Here is a 20,506-nt window from a genome sequence, read left to right on the forward strand (position 1 = left end):
TGAAAAATAGATGCAGTGAGTGTATTATGTAGGTAATGTGTACATTTATGGTGCCTTGATGCATTTGTCTGACAGCTCTAGTTATTGGTTATTTTTTATTAGAAGCTTGCAAACCTTCCCTCCCTGGTGATGAACTCCAGCGTTAAGTGTTTCTACGTGAGTTGAGGTAATAAAACAATTTTAAAAAACCTCTTAAAGCTAAAAACTTTACTTGACTGCCTCTCTTAGAGCTATTTGTTCTAAATGCAGTGGTTGAGATAAGATTAGATGAGATAAGATAATCCTCAATTAGTCCCACTATGGGGAAATGTGCTGTGTTGCAGCCAAGCGGCAACATCCCGGGCTGAGCACTGAGGCCAATACGGAAGTGCAAATAACTGCAGTTCACTGGGTGGCCACTTGAGGCTGGCTCCAAGAGGGAGTCAATTCCCATTGACTCCCATGTTAAAAAGCCCGACTTTAGAGCAGAATTAAACCTGTTTACAGCCTGGTTCAAAAAACGGTTTTAGTCTCAATCAGTAAGTTCTTCCTCCATGACAACTCTGGGGGGGGTGAATTTTTTTTCTTTATATACAGTCTATGGTTGCAGCAGCAAAGAGGACAGTCAATATAAATGCAGGGAAATATAAAAATAGAATAGACATAAGTGTACACACTGGTCCCTCACTGAAAGAAGGTTCTCGGTATGAATCCTGGTTTTGCTGGTGCCTTTCTGTGTGGGGTTAGTATATCTGTGTGGTACTCCAGCTTCCTCCCACAATATAAGACACGCAGACTGGCATTTGGGTCAATTGGAAACTTTAAATCGACCACAAGGGTGAATGTGAGTTCTCTGAGGGTTGACCCATTAGCAGCCTGTCCAGCATGTACCCTGTCATCCCCAATGTCAGCTGGGAATGGAAACAAAATATGTCACAGTAAAACACTAAAAAACACCTTTTCTGCACTGAGTCTAATTAAATGTTACTTAGCTTCAGAATGCACGATTTTTAATTTGAATATAATTTAATGTTATTGATTTTGCTTAAGCAAAAGATCTGGACATAATGATTCTTCTCTCACTGATCAATGTACTATGGATGATTCTTGGGGGCTTTTGTAGGAAGCTGTCCCTCAAACTGAGGTGGAGGTGAGAAAGCTATGTAGGCCTGTCAGTGTCCTGGCGTTGCTATCCTGAGCCCTGAAGGCAACATTACCACAACTACTGATGTTCTTAAGATTGTTGGAGTTGTCAATACATGCCCTGCAGTGCTGCAGTTGGCTGTCGCCACTGCGTTCAAATCTGATTTTTTTTTTCTCTTTGCCCAAAGGCTCTGGAATGATTGACTTGAGGGAATTACATCAGTTGACTCAGTAATTTTCTTAAACCACCTTCTTAAGAAATTATTTTATCAGACAGCCTTTTCTGATTTCAATTAAACTTTTGCCCAGGAGGTTATGTTTTTATCTGTTTGTTAGCAGCAATTACAAAACAACTACAGGTTGGATTTCCCCAAAATTTGGAGGAAGGATATGCAAAAACACGGTTTTCGTAGTGAAATTCGTACTGGACTGTATCTTTGACAGTAAACGCTCTGAACTTTCAGACTCTTAATAAAGTACATCATCAAAACTAGACTCAGTGAAGAAAGGGCAAATATATAATTTCGTCTCTTGATTTTTTTGTGTAGGGGTCACTGTAATAAATGGTCTTTGTTGATGTTGAGCGTTAGATTCCTAAAGCTTGGGAGGAGGTATAATTTAATGTTATTGCTTTTGCTTAAGCAAAAGATGTGGACATAATGATTCTTCTCTCACTGATCAATGTACTATGGAGGATTCTTGGGGGCTTTTGTATGAAGCTGTCCCTCAAACTGAGGTGGAGGTGAGAAAGCTATGTAGGCCTGTCAGTGTCCTGGCGTTGCTATCCTGAGTCCTGAAGGCAACATTACCACAACTACTGATGTTCTTAAGATTGTTGGAGTTGTCAATACATGCCCTGCAGTGCTGCAGTTGGCTGTCGCCACTGCGTTCAAATCTGATATTTTTTTTCTCTTTGCCCAAAGGCTCTGGAATGATTGACTTGAGGGAATTACATCAGTTGACTCAGTAATTTTCTTAAACCACCTTCTTAAGAAATTATTTTATCAGACAGCCTTTTCTGATTTCAATTAAACTTTTGCCCAGGAGGTTATGTTTTCATCTGTTTGTCTGTTAGCAGGAATTACAAAACAACTACAGGTTGGATTTCCCCAAAATTTGGAGGAAGGATATGCAAAAACACGGTTTTCGTAGTGAAATTCGTACTGGACTGTATCTTTGACAGTAAACGTTCTGAACTTTCAGACTCTTAATAAAGTACATCATCAAAACTAGACTCAAATATATAATTTCGTCTCTTGAGTTTTTTGTGTAGGGGTCACTGTAATAAATGGTCTTTGTTGATGTTGAGCGTTAGATTCCTAAAGCTTGGGAGGAGGTTCAGTGGGAAACTGTTGTGCTGTCAATATGTCTTTCTCCTGACCTGAATCTAACCTGAACTCTAACTGTATATCTGTGCCTCCTCCCTGAGCCCTAGAGACAGATGTGTAGCCTTTGTTCATTGAAGGTTTTAAAGTTGAACTGTTGGCATAGCAGGCTTTTGCTGCCATCTTCTGGCACGAGTGTAATAAGTCATGCAATGGTTTTCTTTCTGTAGAAGATTTGTATCATGAAATGTCTTTTTTTAAGTATGAATGGAACAATAAGTATAGCAACTGTAAAAAGGGCAGTTGTTTCTTTGCTCTCCAAGAGGGGGCTAACTCTCCCACACTTTGAAAACCCCTGATCTAGCAGCATTCAGTAATGTAACAGCTGATGGGTGGAAACTATTCCTTATTCCGTTTGCCCTTGCTTTAAGTTCAAACAGTCCATGTCTGGAGTGTGAGGGGTCCTGAAGGATCGTCGCAGCATTTTTGAGGCAACGGGAGCTGTGTAGATCTTCAAGTAGCAGGAGTTGACCTGCTTGGCAGCGTGTATGACCCTCTGCAGCTCTTTTCTCTGTGCCGCTGTGCAGCTGGAGAACCTCGCACAGAGAATAGGTCAGGACCCTCTCTACTGTGCAGCGATAGAAGGACACCAGAAGTTTCTCTGGGATGTTGTTCCTCCTGAGAACCCTCAGTATGTAGAGTCTCTTCTGGGCCTTCTTCGCCAGCTCCGCAGTGTGCAGTCCCCAGGTGGGGTCATTGCTGATGTTTACCCCCAGGAATAGGAAGTCCGAGACCCTCTCCATACAAACCCTGTTGATGTGTAGTGGCCGGATTTTGTGTGTCTTTTTCCTGAAGTCAACAACGAGCTACTTGTTCTTAGATGTGTTCAGGAGCAGGTTGTTCCGACACCACGCTGTCAGTTGCTCCACCTCATCCCCGTAGGCTGACTTATCCTCCCCAGAGATGAGTCCCACTACTGTGGTGTCGTCAGCAAACTTGGCGATGGTGTTGTGGTGGGCGGGGGTGCAGTCATGGGTGTAGAGGGTGTAGAGGAGGGGGCTCAGCACACAGCCCTGTGGTGAGCCAGTGCTGAGGCTGATGGCTGTGGAGAGGTGGGGCCCACTCTGACCCTCTGGTTGCGCTCTGTGAGGAAGTCCTTAATCCAGAGGCAGGTTGAGTGTGGGAGTCCTATGTCCGACAGCTTGGATAACAGTCTGTGGGGGAGGATGGTGTTAAAGGCAGAGCTGTAGTCTATGAAGAGCATCCGTACATAGCTCCTCTGCTGCTCCAGGTGGGATAAGAAAGCATTGAGAGCAGTGGTCACGGCATCCTCTGTAGACCTATTAGCTCTGTAGGCAAACTGCTGTGGGTCAAATGAGGGGGGGTACGAACAGTATGGCCACCAAGAGGCTAAGCAGGGGAAAAACTTCACCTGCCGGACGCACTGGCTGTTCAATAAGACTTCGATCCCCTCACCCTCTCGTTCCTTCATTCACCCGGTGAGGAACAGCTGATTTTATTACTACCTGCTGACGTACCACCACCACGTGACTCAGATCCCCGTATGTGACCATAGCAACAAACTTAACACTACAAACTATTGTTTGCTGGCACCTTCAACATAAGCATATGAACATTGATATGAACATAAATGTTATTATTGTTGCCCCTATAGCCACACCTGCATTGAAGTAGTGCATCAATTTGCTATGTTTGTCTGTACGCTTTCCTGAATTATAGATGAGATGTTTTATAAAGCAATGCACAACTACGGCCTTCACAGCTGGCACTTTAAGATGTATCATGTGCTTCGGTTGGTTGCGCATCAATTGGTAAAGTTCCTTATACACAGCAGCAGCCACTTTCTCGCTGCTCACATTCGGGTAGACCCACTCCGTGACAGGGTAGTCTTTCATGATTTCTCTCAGCAGCTGATGTGTGAGGCTGATGGTGCACTTCTCTCCATAGTCCCTTGGTGTTTTACACATTATTAAGACATCCATGACCACAGAGGCGACATATCCCCGCAGTTCCATCTCTGTCTCTTTCCTCTCTTACCTATTGGCTCTGTAGGCAAACTGCTGTGGGTCAAATGAGGGGGGGATACGAACAGTAGGCAGGTTGAGTGTGGGAGTCCTATGTCCGACAGCTTGGATAACAGTCTGTGAGGGAGGATGGTGTTAAAGGCAGAGCTGTAGTCTATGAAGAGCATCCGTACATAGCTCCTCTGCTGCTCCAGGTGGGATAAGAAAGCATTGAGAGCAGTGGTCACGGCATCCTCTGTAGACCTATTAGCTCTGTAGGCAAACTGCTGTGGGTCAAATGAGGGGGGGTACGAACAGTATGGCCGCCAAGGGGCTAAGCAGGGGAAAAACTTCACCTGCCGGACGCACTGGCTGTTCAATAAGACTTCGATCCCCTCACCCTCTCGTTCCTTCATTCACCCGGTGAGGAACAGCTGATTTTATTACTACCTGCTGACGTACCACCACCACGTGACTCAGATCCCCGTATGTGACCATAGCAACAAACTTAACACTACAAACTATTGTTTGCTGGCACCTTCAACATACGTATATGAACATTGATATGAACATAAATGTTATTATTGTTGCCCCTATAGCCACACCTGCATTGAAGTAGTGCATCAATTTGCTATGTTTGTCTGTACGCTTTCCTGAATTATAGATGAGATGTTTTATAAAGCAATGCACAACTACGGCCTTCACAGCTGGCACTTTAAGATGTATCATGTGCTTCAGTTGGTTGCGCATCAATTGGTAAAGTTCCTTATACACAGCAGCAGCCACTTTCTCGCTGCTCACATTCGGGTAGACCCACTCCATGACAGGGTAGTCTTTCATGATTTCTCTCAGCAGCTGATGTGTGAGGCTGATGCAAGCGGCAACATCCCGGGCTGAGCGCTGAGGCCAATACGGAAGTGCAAATAACTGCAGTTCACTGGGTGGCCACTTAAGGCTGGCTCCAAGAATGAAAAAAAGCCCGACTTTAGAGCAGAATTAAACGTGTTTACAGCCTGGTTCAAAAAACGGTTTTAGTCTCAATCAGTAAGTTCTTCCTCCATGACAACTCTGGGGGGGGGGTGAATTTTTTTCTAACTCGCTCGTTTCGATAATACAGAGGTTTGAAATTATGAATAATTATCACTTGATTGACACGTGACGTCACCGTTAGCTCGTCACTCGGGCTGTTAGCCTGTGGGCTGCTCGGCTTCACCTGAGCTAACAGGCTAATCCCCGTCACCGAGCACGAGCGGAGTCTGTGGGGGAGTTTTCACTCACATGTGAACATCATCGTTTGTTGTTCGGCTGATGTCCTGACGGAGAAGTGGAAGACGTCTGTGCTGCAGTGTCTGTGGTGAGTAAAGTACTGTCTTTGATTTACGTGTCGTAGTGATGAGCAGGTATCATTGTGTCTGTACCTGGCTGGTTAGCTTAGCTCCGCTAACCTCCAGGCAAGATACCAGCAGTAACGGCGATGCTAACGGGAGGGATGGGAGTTATTAACCCGACATGAAGCGTCCACACAGCGGAGAGGAGCGTTAGAGTTCATGGTGATAAATCTTTTAAACTGAAGGCGACTGTGTGTTTAGTGAATATCATCAAGTTAGATATCTAACGTTATGTAAAGTTGTTCAGCTCCCCAACCTATTTGGCTTGACTACGTTACTGTGGGTAACTTCAGTAATAATGTTTTATTAGATTATTGTTTCAGAAATAACGTTAGTGCAGCTGCTGCAGTGTGAAACTTATTGAGCTGAACTTTATTTATGAATGAACAGTTTACCTACCAGGTATAGACCCAGAACTTACTAACAATTAAAGCAAATTATTGCACATGATGCATTACATTATATATGCAATACTTTTAATGTAAAATAACTCCATACTGCACATTCATTGTAGTACACTGTTTAATCCCAAACCATATTCAGATACATACTTAAATATCCACAGAATATAAGGACACAGACTTTGTTTGAAAGTAACACGTATCTCTGCAATAATGCCATACTTTTATGTTTCCTGTCATTTTATTAGGGACGGACGAACCTGAGGGACACAGCTGTGCTGACCGTGTTCTGTCTCTTATGGCAAAAAAGAAAAGACAACACTTTTTATCTAAGGTTTATTAAATCAGAAAGTAAAAGATGAACATTGTTGTGATAGTGTTAATTTTACCAACCATAATGGATATAGAAATTGACTCAATATTATTATCATGTTGACCAGCCTGAAGCTGCCGATCTCCACCATGTTGCTGCGGCCACAGTGGATTCTGAGGACATCAGGTGTTGCAGTGCTTCATGAAATGAAAAAAGTCATGTTAAAGGATGTTTTATGCTAAAATCATTGTCACATCTTTAGATATTAAGGAACAGAGGAGAAACATGATTTACAGATACTGTACAATACAATAATTACATTAATTTTGACACATGTAATATCAGCTGTGTTAAGCAGCCAAGACGGGTACCTACAGTTTATTCTGTGTTCAGCAGGTGGAAGCACCACAGATTTCAGCCAAACTGATGTACTAAAAGAAATAAACATTGTATAAATATATAAAATGTCTTTCTACCACATCTGTAATATTCAAGGGTGATAATCTCTCACAGTGCTGTTGATAACAGTCCACTTCAAGTCCCTCAACTTCTCGCAGTGTTAAAACAGATATATAATATATATACATATATAATAAATATGAGCACTGTTTACAACAGTGGTGTGTGGAGATTATAATCACATCTAAACTGTCATATAATTACACATCTGCACTGAGTCTAATTCACTGTGAATTCATAACAGGCTAAAAAAAGAGGTTGTAATAGTAATGGCGGTTATACAAGTCTGTATCACATGCAGCTTATTAATATTAACTTATTAAAATTAAAATCAAATGACAAAACACAACTCTTTACTAAAGCTAGTTAACTTGCTTCAAACTTCATTAGATGTGTTAAATAAACGGTGAATTACCTCAATAACATCAAAAACCACTTGAGGAATGTAAGTATATGTGGTATGATTATAATAATAAATAAATAAATAGGTTTTGTTCTTGTAAAGTTTCAGGGTAACTTACCTCTGTTCGGTTCGATGTTACGACCGCGACCATCCCGGAGCAACAACACCGCAGCGCTAGCCGGTTAGCAGTCGCGGGTAGCATTTAGCCTAGCTCCTTAGCCTGAGCTAACCAGGAAACGATAAGCTCTGTGGGCGTGGCTCGGTTGTCAGTCTTCACTCGGCCCGCCTAGCGTCCACTCGCGCGCCGCCTTTTTGCCCATTTATGGGTTAGCCCGGAACTAGGAGGAGTCAGGCCCCGGCAAGATGGCGCCGGGTGAAACGCCCACTACGAGCCTCATTTTCACTCTACAGAAACCAACGGGTGACGTCACGGACACTACGTCCATCTTTATATACAGTCTATGGGCTGATGGTGCACTTCTCTCCATAGTCCCTTGGTGTTTTACACATTATTAAGACATCCATGACCACAGAGGCGACATATCCCCACAGTTCCATCTCTGTCTCTTTCCTCTCTTACCTATTGGCTCTGTAGGCAAACTGCTGTGGGTCAAATGAGGGGGGGATACGAACAGTAGGCAGGTTGAGTGTGGGAGTCCTATGTCCAACAGCTTGGATACCAGTCTGTGGGGGAGGATGGTGTTAAAGGCAGAGCTGTAGTCTATGAAGAGCATCCGTACATAGCTCCTCTGCTGCTCCAGGTTGGATAAGAAAGCATTGAGAGCAGTGGTCACGGCATCCTCTGTAGACCTATTAGCTCTGTAGGCAAACTGCTGTGGGTCAAATGAGGGGGGGGTACGAACAGTATGGCCGCCAAGAGGCTAAGCTGGGGAAAAACTTCACCTGCCGGATGCACTGGCTGTTCAAAAAGACTTCGATCCCCTCACCCTCTCGTTCCTTCATTCACCCAGTGAGGAACAGCTGATTTTATTACTACCTGCTGACGTACCACCACCACGTGACTCAGATCCCCGTATGTGACCATAGCAACAAACTTAACACTACAAACTATTGTTTGCTGGCACCTTCAACATAAGCATATGAACATTGATATGAACATAAATGTTATTATTGTTGCCCCTATAGCCACACCTGCATTGAAGTAGTGCATCAATTTGCTATGTTTGTCTGTACGCTTTCCTGAATTATAGATGAGATGTTTTATAAAGCAATGCACAACTACGGCCTTCACAGCTGGCACTTTAAGATGTATCATGTGCTTCGGTTGGTTGCGCATCAATTGGTAAAGTTCCTCATACACAGCAGCAGCCACTTTCTCGCTGCTCACATTCGGGTAGACCCACTCCGTGACAGGGTAGTCTTTCATGATTTCTCTCAGCAGCTGATGTGTGAGGCTGATGGTGCACTTGTCTCCATAGTCCCTTGGTGTTTTACACATTATTAAGACATCCATGACCACAGAGGCGACCCATCACTACACATAAGGTAATATAGGCTTTAGCTTTGTTTGTGTGTGTGATTAGTAACTGATGCATCCGTGTTTTAATTTCTTAAGTAACAGTTGATTCTAAACAATTAATACGAATAATTTTATGTACAATAAATATAAGTGTCATTTCAAGTTGAGCGAAAGTGCATTTTATAGTGTGAACTATTTGTAATGAAAGAACCTCGTAGCTATTTCTTTGGCGCTGGCGGGAGAACCTCTGCAGAAAGTCCGAAAGCTCTCACTCGCAAATTTGCATGTCACACTTACATCACAGTGAATGCAGCTTGAAAGTCCTTTTATACATTTCCCCTCTGTCAGGTTGTATGTTTCAAAAAAATAGTGAAAAATAGATGCAGTGAGTGTATTATGTAGGTAATGTGTACATTTATGGTGCCTTGATGCATTTGTCTGACAGCTCTAGTTATTGGTTATTTTTTATTAGAAGCTTGCAAACCTTCCCTCCCTGGTGATGAACTCCAGCGTTAAGTGTTTCTACGTGAGTTGAGGTAATAAAACAATTTTAAAAAACCTCTTAAAGCTAAAAACTTTACTTGACTGCCTCTCTTAGAGCTATTTGTTCTAAATGCAGTGGTTGAGATAAGATTAGATGAGATAAGATAATCCTCAATTAGTCCCACTATGGGGAAATGTGCTGTGTTGCAGCCAAGCGGCAACATCCCGGGCTGAGCACTGAGGCCAATACGGAAGTGCAAATAACTGCAGTTCACTGGGTGGCCACTTGAGGCTGGCTCCAAGAGGGAGTCAATTCCCATTGACTCCCATGTTAAAAAGCCCGACTTTAGAGCAGAATTAAACCTGTTTACAGCCTGGTTCAAAAAACGGTTTTAGTCTCAATCAGTAAGTTCTTCCTCCATGACAACTCTGGGGGGGGGTGAATTTTTTTTCTTTATATACAGTCTATGGTTGCAGCAGCAAAGAGGACAGTCAATATAAATGCAGGGAAATATAAAAATAGAATAGACATAAGTGTACACACTGGTCCCTCACTGAAAGAAGGTTCTCGGTATGAATCCTGGTTTTGCTGGTGCCTTTCTGTGTGGGGTTAGTATATCTGTGTGGTACTCCAGCTTCCTCCCACAATATAAGACACGCAGACTGGCATTTGGGTCAATTGGAAACTTTAAATCGACCACAAGGGTGAATGTGAGTTCTCTGAGGGTTGACCCATTAGCAGCCTGTCCAGCATGTACCCTGTCATCCCCAATGTCAGCTGGGAATGGAAACAAAATATGTCACAGTAAAACACTAAAAAACACCTTTTCTGCACTGAGTCTAATTAAATGTTACTTAGCTTCAGAATGCACGATTTTTAATTTGAATATAATTTAATGTTATTGATTTTGCTTAAGCAAAAGATCTGGACATAATGATTCTTCTCTCACTGATCAATGTACTATGGATGATTCTTGGGGGCTTTTATATGAAGCTGTCCCTCAAACTGAGGTGGAGGTGAGAAAGCTATGTAGGCCTGTCAGTGTCCTGGCGTTGCTATCCTGAGTCCTGAAGGCAACATTACCACAACTACTGATGTTCTTAAGATTGTTGGAGTTGTCAATACATGCCCTGCAGTGCTGCAGTTGGCTGTCGCCACTGCGTTCAAATCTGATATTTTTTTTCTCTTTGCCCAAAGGCTCTGGAATGATTGACTTGAGGGAATTACATCAGTTGACTCAGTAATTTTCTTAAACCACCTTCTTAAGAAATTATTTTATTAGACAGCCTTTTCTGATTTCAATTAAACTTTTGCCCAGGAGGTTATGTTTTTATCTGTTTGTGTGTTAGCAGCAATTACAAAACAACTACAGGTTGGATTTCCCCAAAATTTGGAGGAAGGATATGCAAAAACACGGTTTTCGTAGTGAAATTCGTACTGGACTGTATCTTTGACAGTAAACGTTCTGAACTTTCAGACTCTTAATAAAGTACATCATCAAAACTAGACTCAGTGAAGAAAGGGCAAATATATAATTTCGTCTCTTGAGTTTTTTGTGTAGGGGTCACTGTAATAAATGGTCTTTGTTGATGTTGAGCGTTAGATTCCTAAAGCTTGGGAGGAGGTTCAGTGGGAAACTGTTGTGCTGTCAATATGTCTTTCTCCTGACCTGAATCTAACCTGAACTCTAACTGTATATCTGTGCCTCCTCCCTGAGCCCTAGAGACAGATGTGTAGCCTTTGTTCATTGAAGGTTTTAAAGTTGAACTGTTGGCATAGCAGGCTTTTGCTGCCATCTTCTGGCACGAGTGTAATAAGTCATGCAATGGTTTTCTTTCTGTAGAAGATTTGTATCATGAAATGTCTTATTCTGATGATGAATCAATAAGAAATAGTTATAAATACAAAACCAATTTAAGAAGTCTCCCTGGTGCACAGATATTTTCATTGTTGGCAGTCAAAAACCTTCTTATGTTAATAACAGAAGAGGGTAACTCGCTTTTAAAATAACTCAGCATGCAACCAAAATAAACAATAACTTAAAGCAAGTGTGGAGTATTGAGAAAAAACAGACAAATACAGACAAATCTATATAAATTACTTTGCAGAAGATTTTTAGAAACTAACAGATTCAGCAGATATAATGGAAAAAGGACAACTGCTCCAAAATGGAGGAAACACAAAACTCAATCTGCACTTTTACCAAGTTATTACCCAAACCTAATTGTTTCAGTCCAGTAAGTGTTAGGACCCCTACCTTTCTACCTGTTTTGTCTAATTAGAGCACCAGGTGTCTGGGTGGTTTGTCTCAGGAAGTAGAGAAGCTCATCCACTAACCAGAAGGTCGGTTTTTCAGTCCCAGTCACCCCCCCCCCCCCCCCCCCCCCCCCCCCCCCATACATACTGTATTGCCCTAACCAGAAGAACAAAAAAACAATTTACCATTTATTTATGCAAGTGCCTTCACCACAAATCCAGGTTTCAGTTAAACATACTCTACACACATCAATAATGTAACTGACGGTTACACCATGAGTAATTATACAGCTTTAATCTCTACTAAAGTTTATATTTGATTTTGAGGAGACTTGAGCCAGCTGGCATTAGGCGGGATGTGGGGTAGACCCAGGTCAGGTCCCCTAGCCCTATAGAGACTCATAAACACCTATGAGTCCCCAGTCAATCTCAGCTGCACGTCTTTTGGACTATGAGAGGAAGCCAGAGTAAAAAAACTCCACACAGAGAGGCATAGGTGGGCATTTAGGTTCCTACTCACATCCATTTTGCTGTGAGGCGTCAGCACTCAACATGCCACCCTACTCCATATGTAAATTTAATTAAATAGTTTTGTTTATTCATAAATAAAACTCTTATTCGGCCTATTAACCTGGCTTGTGGCTCCCCTTCCTTGTAGCCAACATTGAGGTTTGTGAAACAAGAAACTACCACCAGGAACCCTTGTTGCTATTCTTCAAAGGGACCAAATGTCATTGCAGTATAGAAAAAGGTGGAATAAATTGAGATGAGCACACCAGTGCCTCATTTCCATGCTCCTCTTAACACAGGACTCTCGTTTCCAAACCACATTTGGCAGATCACATAGATGTCTTTGTTTGAGCTCCTACATAATGATCAGCTACAGCCCCTTTTTTTCAGGCTTGTGGGATTTGATAACTCCAGCAACAATCGTGTTCCTCTCACACATATTGTTCAAGTGTGGCAATACAATGGTAGCCCAGGGACATTATTTGCATATTGTCAAGGGGTGCATGAATAGGGCTTAGGAGAATGAGAAATTATATCAGCTACAAGGAAAAGCAATGGTCTGTGACCAAATGCTTGATCTTCTATGCCTGTGTTGGATGAGACTGAGGGGTTTTGTTGTCATAAAAATGCAAATGGAAGACTGGTGTGCAGGATATAATGTGCAATTATTACTCAAATAGTAATTTTACTCGATCATATCCTCTTTAGTGTTCTCTATAGTAGGATGTACTGATGTTGCGATTAACCGATTTTACCATATCTGCGATTTCATAACGTCACAGTATTATAACGGTAAGAACTTTTAAAACTACGATATCTAACTATGGTGTCCTGCCTCTCGCAAGTCACGTAATTTGTGTGTGCGCCGCGCAGTGAAGTATCTCGCGAGTCACGTTTTGTTTGCATGAGCCACTGAAACATTAGTTGAGAAGAGGGAACTTAAGTAAATTTACACCAACGCTGGACAAAGAACTCCATTGGAGGAGTTCACAGTGAGAGGAGAAATCCTTGTTAATTTTCATTTTCTGACTAATTTAAAACTAACTGGACAACTTGCGGCTAAATATGTCATCACTGGTCAGATTAATTTGATTCAATTCAATTTTATTTGTATCAGAATCAGAAATATTTATTGTCATTGACACAATGTGGCATTTGACAACGAAATTAAGGTGCACTCTTTTCAGTGCAAATAAATAGATGAAATGTGATGTCTGTAAGAAAAAAAAGGTGTGAGGTGTTAAAAAAGAAAATGTGATGTGTTACACATTTGTTTGAAATGTGTAAAAAAAAAAAAAAAAAGCTTCTAAAAGTACAGATGTTTGAAATGTGTAAAAAAAAAAAAAAGCTTCTAAAAGTACAGATGTTTGAAATGTGTAAAAAAGATGTTCAACAACCATTTTTTTTTAAGTATGAATGGAACAATAAGTATAGCAACTGTAAAAAATGGGGGGGGGGGGGGGGGGGGCAGTTGTTTCTTTGCTCTCCGAGAGGGGGCTAACTCTCCCACACTTTGAAAACCCCTATTCTAGCAGCATTCAGTAATGTAACAGCTGATGGGTGGAAACTATTCCTTATTCCGTTTGCCCTTGCTTTAAGTTCAAACAGTCCATGTCTGGAGTGTGAGGGGTCCTGAAGGATCGTCGCAGCATTTTTGAGGCAACGGGAGCTGTGTAGATCTTCAAGTAGCAGGAGTTGACCTGCTTGGCAGCGTGTATGACCCTCTGCAGCTCTTTTCTCTGTGCCGCTGTGCAGCTGGAGAACCTCGCACAGAGAATAGGTCAGGACCCTCTCTACTGTGCAGCGATAGAAGGACACCAGAAGTTTCTCTGGGATGTTGTTCCTCCTGAGAACCCTCAGTATGTAGAGTCTCTTCTGGGCCTTCTTCGCCAGCTCCGCAGTGTGCAGTCCCCAGGTGGGGTCATTGCTGATGTTTACCCCCAGGAATAGGAAGTCTGAGACCCTCTCCATACAAACCCTGTTGATGTGTAGTGGCCGGATTTTGTGTGTCTTTTTCTTGAAGTCAACAACGAGCTACTTGTTCTTAGATGTGTTCAGGAGCAGGTTGTTCCGACACCACGCTGTCAGTTGCTCCACCTCATCCCCGTAGGCTGACTTATCCTCCCCAGAGATGAGTCCCACTACTGTGGTGTCGTCAGCAAACTTGGCGATGGTGTTGTGGTGGGCGGGGGTGCAGTCATGGGTGTAGAGGGTGTAGAGGAGGGGGCTCAGCACACAGCCCTGTGGTGAGCCAGTGCTGAGGCTGATGGCTGTGGAGAGGTGGGGCCCACTCTGACCCTCTGGTTGCGCTCTGTGAGGAAGTCCTTAATCCAGAGGCAGGTTGAGTGTGGGAGTCCTATGTCCGACAGCTTGGATAACAGTCTGTGGGGGAGGATGGTGTTAAAGGCAGAGCTGTAGTCTATGAAGAGCATCCGTACATAGCTCCTCTGCTGCTCCAGGTGGGATAAGAAAGCATTGAGAGCAGTGGTCACGGCATCCTCTGTAGACCTATTAGCTCTGTAGGCAAACTGCTGTGGGTCAAATGAGGGGGGGTACGAACAGTATGGCCACCAAGAGGCTAAGCAGGGGAAAAACTTCACCTGCCGGACGCACTGGCTGTTCAATAAGACTTCGATCCCCTCACCCTCTCGTTCCTTCATTCACCCGGTGAGGAACAGCTGATTTTATTACTACCTGCTGACGTACCACCACCACGTGACTCAGATCCCCGTATGTGACCATAGCAACAAACTTAACACTACAAACTATTGTTTGCTGGCACCTTCAACATAAGCATATGAACATTGATATGAACATAAATGTTATTATTGTTGCCCCTATAGCCACACCTGCATTGAAGTAGTGCATCAATTTGCTATGTTTGTCTGTACGCTTTCCTGAATTATAGATGAGATGTTTTATAAAGCAATGCACAACTACGGCCTTCACAGCTGGCACTTTAAGATGTATCATGTGCTTCAGTTGGTTGCGCATCAATTGGTAAAGTTCCTTATACACAGCAGCAGCCACTTTCTCGCTGCTCACATTCGGGTAGACCCACTCCGTGACAGGGTAGTCTTTCATGATTTCCTTCAGCAGCTGATGTGTGAGGCTGATGGTGCACTTGTCTCCATAGTCCCTTGGTGTTTTACACATTATTAAGACATCCATGACCACAGAGGCGACATATCCCCGCAGTTCCATCTCTGTCTCTTTCCTCTCACAGTCAGTCTGTGTATTTGTATTCTCAGGTGTCTCCATCATGTTAGTGTTCTGTCCTGTCAGCTGGGTATCTTTCATTCCCAAGATATAAAATGTCCATAAAGTCCAAGATTGGACTGTGATCTGCTCTTCTTGTTCTTTGTTCTGTTTATTTGTGGGTGACATTAACGTGCATTAACTGAAACTTTGAAAGACATCATAGACATTTGTGTTGTTTAGTTGAAAGACATTTCTGTCTTTAATGACACTTCATGCAGCTTGAAGGTGCATTAACTGAAACTTTGAAAGACATCATAGACATTTGTGTTATTTAGTTGAAAGACATTTCTGTCTTTAATGACACTTCCGGGGATGAATAAAGTAATCTATCTACTTCATGCAGCTTGTAGAAGAATCTGTGAAGAAAATGTTGAACAGATGCAATGGCAGAACAGATACCCTGCGTAATCAAAACACATGATGGAAACACTTCGTCCAACATAGTCAACATAATTAAATTATTTTGTACAACCGTGTCTCCCTCAGATAATGGAGTATACTCCCTATTCCAATGGTAAATACTATTTCCAAGCTCCATTCTTGGAAATTTCCCTCTTTACCTTTTGCAGTCAAGCACCGCATGCTCCACTGACTCCTCTATTAGGTAGTGATAGCGTAATCCTGTTGGATATCTGTTTATTAAGTGAAAGCCAACCTAAACTTTCTTCTTCTTTGATCAGTTTATTGGCGAGTGGAAACCAGGGGTGTCAGCTGCATAGTAAAACATCTGGGGCTGAGCCCAGGGGGGATATTGTATTAATGGAGCGAACCCTGCAAGGTAGTTCAGGCAGCCAACTCGAACAGCGCTGCTCCAATCATGTGACACACATCATGTGACATACCAAATTCTCCACAATCATCTATTATACACACCCACCTTATTAGGCAACCTGTTTCAGCAGAGAGAAGTTTTCCATCAACCCCTTTGCTTGCACTGCTGCTGCAGTATCGCTTCAGCCCCTCCACCAACCCAGCAGTTACAAGTACTCATCACTCCCATCATATCTGTGTAATCATATCGGGGGAGTGATTAAGTTGGAGCCTAGACGCCAAACACAAACCTATTCTACTGCTGCAATAAACATTTGAACGTGAGTTGTCTGACTGAAATACAATGATTTATTCACTAAACAAGCGTATTTTGTTCCCTAATTAAGAGAAGAACATATATGCACCCCAAGATATAGACCAACTAACTCACTGTTCAACTCACACTTAACTCAACTCAAATTGATCAAAACCTCCCTCCCACACTAGTTGATAACTTTGTTAATAGTACAGCAGCCTCATTAAAAACAACCCTTGACGCTGATTTGAAAGCAAATTAGCTTCATGGTTTAATTCTCAAACACATGTTTTAAAACTGTTGTATCATGGAAGCCAGAGAGGAAGTGGTGTTCCACCAGCCAAGATGATTTCACCTAGTCTGGACAGATAGCCTGATAAATGCAATTATCAGTAATAGAAGAAAATAAGAACAACCCCACCTTCCTCTTAAGCACTGTAGGCAGGCTGACAAGAGTCATAGCTCTACTGATCCATCTATTCCTGTAACTCTGTGAAGCAATGATTTCATGAGTTTCTGTACAAATTAAATTATAACCATCAGGGAAAAAATTCACCACCTCCTCCCCATGAGAGGCATAGATACATTGTCTAGTACAGAAACCATAGCGCACCCTTGGCACCAGATTTATATTTGGTCCAATTTTCTTTAATTGATCCTACTCAACTGGCTTCACTAGTTCTGTCCTCCAAATCAACAACTTGTTTATTAGACCCATCCCAACTAGACTTTTTAAGGAATGTTTTCCCCTAATTGACAGTTCTATATTAAATCAGATTAATATGTCTTTGTTAACCGGCCGGGTTCCACAAGATTTTAAGGTAGTGGTAATTAAACCTCTGCTTAAAAAGCTCACTCTTCACTGTCTATGTAAAGTGCCTTGAAATAATGTATATTATGATTTGTCGCTCTACAAATACAATGTTATTAAAAATTTATTTGAATTTTATATGTAGCTAAAATGACATGTCCTGGTCAAACATAACTCCAAGGTTCCTCACAGTGGAGCTGGGGGACAAAGTATAAAACATCCAAGGTCAATCCTGACTGAAAGCCTTACAACAAACTATTACTATCTAACTAATCACATACCTGGTTAGCAACGTCTTTTTTCAAGAATTTTTTGAAATGAGTAAGTTAATTGTGGAGTGAACTAATGAAAGAACTACATGTATCATATTGAGATTTTTATTAGATAAAAAGATCAATATAGGAAAACCGGAGTGCCCGGTGAAAACCAAGTGAGTCAAAAAGAACAAAAATGTCTCACACAAATGAAGCTGTCAAGGGAGCTTTCATAATCAGGGCTAATGCTGGTGTCAGTGTGCTGAAAACAAAAACACTTGATGAAAATGAATGTGGTAATTACATTGTGGAAGGGGCTGGGAGAGCACCTTCACCTGCACCACAGAGGATCAGTCAGTGCAGGTGAGAGCTGTTAGCTGATTGACCCTCATGCTTGAAAAGGCAGCAGTGGAGCTGCCTCAGAGACACAAACTGGGGAAGAGACTGAACTGCGAAGATATGTCCAGCTGAAATTGCTGGACCCTTTAAGTTAAGTGTTTTGGGAGTTGTGTTTTAAGTTTGGATAAAGATGTTGCTGAGCGACAAATGGTTTGACTGATTCATCTCTGGCTGGCGTGGTGAGAGGCCTGTGGCATGGTCCAATGCCACATACATTTTCAAAATAGACAAAGATATAACAGGAGCGATCCAATTATAGATACTATTATTGCTGCTCCTGCAGTCATACCGATGAAGAACTTGGACGAGAACTTGCTTGGTTTGTCCGGTGTACACTTTACTGAATTATAGAAGAGATGTTTTTTAAAGCACTCCACAACTACGGTCTTCACAGCTGGTACTTCAGAATGTATCAGGTGTTTCAGTTCGCTGTGCATCATTTGGAACAGGTCCTTATGCACTGCAGCAGCCACTTTCTTGCTGCTCACATTCGGGTAGACCCACTCCGTGACAGGGTAGTCTTTCATGATTTCATTCAGCAGCTGATGTGCGAGGCTGACGGTGCGCTTCACTCCACAGTCCCTTGGTGTTTTACACTTTCTTAAGACATCCATAACCACTGAGACGACATATGTCCGGATTTCAATCTCTGTCTCTGTCATCTCACAGTCAGTCTGTGTATCTGTACTCTCAGGTGAGAAGACCATTTCATCTGATCTGTTGGACATAAGTTTCTCCATCATGTTAGTGTTTTTCTGTCCTGTCAGCTGGGTATCTTTCTTTCCCAATATATTTCCTGATTCTACAAGCTGACGGTAGTAGATATGAAGATATAAAATGTCCATAAAGTCTAAATTGGACTGTGCTCTGCTCTTCTTGTTCTTTGTTCTGTTTCTTTGTGGGTGACATTAAAGTGCATTAACTGAAACTTTGAAAGACATCATAGACATTTGTGTTTAGTTGAAAGGCATTTCTGTCTTTAATGACACTTCATAGTCCCTTGATATTTTACACTTTATCAAGACATCCACGACCACTTTAAAAAAAAAAAAAAACGGAGATTCGATTGTGAAAATTAATATTCGACTGTGGAGGAAAACACATCAGCGGCTGCTTTGCGAGTTGGTGCACTGCATGACGGGTCAGGGACCGGCCACAGGAGTTGCTCTTGCACAGCGTCACTCACTGCACAGCGTCACTCACATACACACCCACTACAGCTCTGGCTGACGTGCCCCCTAAACTCGCAGCATACACTCCCACCACCTTCAGCTCACGTCACCCACAGAGACCCGTTATTACCGACCGTTGTTAACAAATTGTTTATTTAAATCAGTATGCACATCGCGCATAGAGAGAGAGAGAGGGGGCCGAGCGAGGGAGCGGTTTTTTTACGGTCTAAGTTTTAATGTTAGTTCATTTACTTATTTTGTAATGTGTTGGTATGTTTTATGTTAAAACTGAAATAAAAAATACCTATACAAGTAGTTATGTCTCGTTGTATTAGTTTGTCCTCCTATTTTTTGACAGCCCTATCTCACAGTCAGACTGTGTATTTGTACTCTCAGGTGAGTAGACCATTTGATCTGATCTGTTGGACATAACTGTCTCCATCATGTTAGTGTTCTTCTGTCCCGTCAGCTGGATATCTTTCATTCCCAGTATATCTTCATCTGATTCTACAAGCTGATATGTAAGATATAAAGATATAAAAGACCTTGTAGAGTAAACCTTGTAGAACTCCATGACTCACTTGTGTGTGCATGGAGGGGTCATTGTTAACATTAACAAATTGAAATATATCTGATAAATATGGGTGGGAATCTTTGGGCATCTCACGATTGATAACAATTACGATTCAGGGGCTTAGATTCGATTATAAAACGATTATTGATGCATCTTTAATTTATGTATATTGATGCACTTTTTCACAACATTTCTTTTTGTCTCACTCAACAAACATTTATCACTTGCAATTTTTAAAAACAGTGCATTTGTAATAAGAAACGAGTTGAATTCATTTCCATTATATTTTATTAAACTAATGGAAATACGTGCAAACTGGAAAGTTACAACTTCGTTGTACAGAACCAAAGGTAACAGGTATCTTGAATCACAAAAATGAAAATGTGTCCTTATGCACATTTAAGAAAAAGGGTAAACAAGGCAGGTTTGTGCAATACAGTTATCAATATAAGCATTGACAAAAAAAACATTTTGCTGTACCAAAATAAATGGCAGCATTTTGGAGAAAACAACTTTTCATTTTGGCTGTTCAACATAAGTGCCCTAAAATAACAAAATGTGTACTTCAGTACCAGCAGCTCCAAAAAGGTGTTTTGCTGCTTTTGAGGTTTCGTAAACATGAAAAGGTTTCCCTGAGTTACAAATAAAATACTCATTCTGTATCAGCAGCTCAACAGTACATTCGATCTTAGATTTTAGCGCGACACAGCTTCCATATAACGTGGCTCTTGTCCAGTTCGCTTCCACCGTCGACGTTGTAGAAGCCAAAGTGTTTCCACACGACTGCTTTTAAATTAAAAGGAG

At 41.9% G+C, this 20,506-nt stretch overlaps 2 long non-coding RNA genes across 2 annotated transcripts; one reads left to right on the forward strand and one right to left on the reverse strand.

Annotated features, from left to right (window-relative positions):
* The first annotated feature begins 2,378 nt into the window (after nt 1-2,378).
* Nucleotides 2,379-6,623, forward strand: LOC138409945 (uncharacterized). The gene is made up of 2 exons (XR_011242771.1): nt 2,379-5,825; nt 6,509-6,623. It is a non-coding gene; the product is annotated as an uncharacterized lncRNA (long non-coding RNA).
* LOC138409934 (uncharacterized) lies at nt 6,364-8,182 on the reverse strand. Its single transcript, XR_011242769.1, has 3 exons — nt 7,554-8,182; nt 6,949-7,004; nt 6,364-6,770 (listed from the first exon to the last, which is right to left on the reverse strand). It is a non-coding gene; the product is annotated as an uncharacterized lncRNA (long non-coding RNA).
* Between the last annotated feature and the right edge of the window lie 12,324 nt (nt 8,183-20,506).

The sequence above is a fragment of the Paralichthys olivaceus genome, chromosome 1, assembly GCF_024713975.1.
Source record: "Paralichthys olivaceus isolate ysfri-2021 chromosome 1, ASM2471397v2, whole genome shotgun sequence".
NCBI classification, from domain to species: Eukaryota; Metazoa; Chordata; class Actinopteri; order Pleuronectiformes; family Paralichthyidae; genus Paralichthys; species Paralichthys olivaceus.